We start from the raw sequence: 2,381 nt of genomic DNA on the forward strand, positions 1-2,381 counted from the left end.
TACGATAATTATTGAAATTAGACCCACAAACAATAAAAATTGAACTCTCAAATTTATGCAAATGTTACCATTGTAAATTTCAAGGTCTACCAAATTTTAATGCTTATATAAGTTTAAGGACACGATTTTTAAGATTGAAAGTTTAAGAGTATATTGTAACTACACCCATACTTTAAGGGCATTTTTTACAGTTTGCCCAAAAATAATCGAACTATGCTTCATTTGACACTTTACAATCTCGAGCACCGAAACAACTTTGACACTGTCGACATTACATATAACCAGAGGCGAGTATCAGTGGAAGGGCTTGTAAATAGCCCCATTTGACGACTCTATTGGGAAAAAAGTAACCTTCAAATGAGAGTTCAGACCTTACTTCTTGTGTGTCTAGCTAAACTATATGTACTAACTTAGACATCAGAGTATAGTAGGCTCGACACCACATTGGTGTAATAATCTTTTACACAGATTAGCTCGGAAAATGAGACCATACCAAAGAAAGCAGGCCAAACGCCAGGCTCACGAGGGGCCCACAACAACAATGAACACAGACGGGTTTCGAACGCCAACAATATTCAACCTTGCTAATTCTTAAAGATGGTTATTAGATCCCTTTATTTTTATTTTTAAAAGTACATGAACACACAATAAATTAAAGTTGAATATCGAGGAACCAAAAGGAATATTTTGAAAGTACAAGAATTAAAATGAAACAAAATCAGTGGTTTGGCCGGTTTGGTAACATCTCGATCATTTTTATTTTTGAAATTTATACTTGTTTTCTCTCAATTGAATGCCTTTATTATTGTTTTCACCAATTTTAAATAAACACTTAAATTCATAGTCAAATTCTAAAAATAAAAATAAATTTATGGAAAAATATCTATATTTTTTAAATTTTCAAAAAACTTGATGCGTTATTTAAAATATGAGTAGAAAGTAAATAACAAAACATAAAAACATAGGAATGAAAGTATTTTTCTTTTTATCTTTGATAATAGGGGTGGTGGAAAATTGAACGTTTGAACTTCAAGGTTAATATTATATATTTTATATCATTTGAGTTAGGCTCACCTAAACTATAATAATAATAATAATAAAAATAAAAATAAAAATAAATAATTAATCTTATTTTAGTTTTCTGTTTTTCTAAAAAAGACATTGTTTCTTTTTTTTTGTTCTGTCTTTTATCACTTGACTGAATTCTTTTCCACAATTGTCATTCAGTTTTTCTTCTTGTTTAGTTAAAAATAGTGTACCACACCAAATAAAAGGAAAAAAAAAAAAAAAAGTCCAAAATCTAAAGCGACAGTCTGTAGATTAAACTTGATTTGGAATTTAAGGATGCCCGGAATTTCTACGCGCTTGGGGACTGCCTTCATCGTCATGAGCATTGAATCCCAATTTTAATTAAGTGTAATTAATTCTTTAATTTTTGTTTAATAAATAATATTTGGTAAAAGTATTATATCCGGTTTGAAACAAGGTTTATCGAATTGAAAAAGAAAATGAGGATAACTTATTCTTAAATTCTCTTTAATACTCGTAGATATGAGAGATAATTATGTAACAATCTGACTTTCCACTATACTTTCAGAACGTTACTATATACATGCATAAGCTTGACAATGTATATTCTTCGAGAAAAATATAACAAAAGGAACAACTTTTATTTCCAAAATAATCATATCAAGGGGCACCTCTAACTCTAATTTAGAATAAATTGAATAAACCAATAAATTAACTAATGCATAAACGAAATAACCAAAAGTTTTACATGCTAGATCTCTAACCTAAATCATGCTAAAATAAAATAAAATAAAAACGTGAGTGCGGAAGCATTGTCATGTCCCAATGACTGGGTCACAGATCCCTCTTGTCATTCGTGGGTCTATCTTTACCTTTACCAAAAAAATATGAAAAAGAAAATAATGAGTACATAAATATACCTCGTAAGTGATTCATTACTGGGCCTACTAGGTGAACTATTAGCCTTTGTATCAGGACTCAGGTGCTCATTATGCATTTTAGATATATATAAGCATAAGCGGCGAACCCCAAGACACACTTTCATAAGTAGTAACCCCGGAGGGACACAATCATCGGCATAAGGTGTGAACCCAAAGACTCACAGCATACGATGTGCAGGGCCCAATAAAAATACTAACAGTCACTATCAGTCTAACATAGTCATAAGCATACAATCATAGTTTTTAACATGCCTGGAAGGATTCAAAACAATCTCTAAATACATCCATCATTCAAATACCACAACATTCACACACAATCATAATTTTCGTGGTATAAACATAGGCCTCCATAACCCCCTCAGTAGTCCAACATAACATGTCATAATAGTTCAATCCAACGTACAGAAACAT

Source organism: Benincasa hispida, chromosome 8 (genome assembly GCF_009727055.1).
Source record: "Benincasa hispida cultivar B227 chromosome 8, ASM972705v1, whole genome shotgun sequence".
In the NCBI taxonomy this organism is placed as follows: Eukaryota; Viridiplantae; Streptophyta; class Magnoliopsida; order Cucurbitales; family Cucurbitaceae; genus Benincasa; species Benincasa hispida.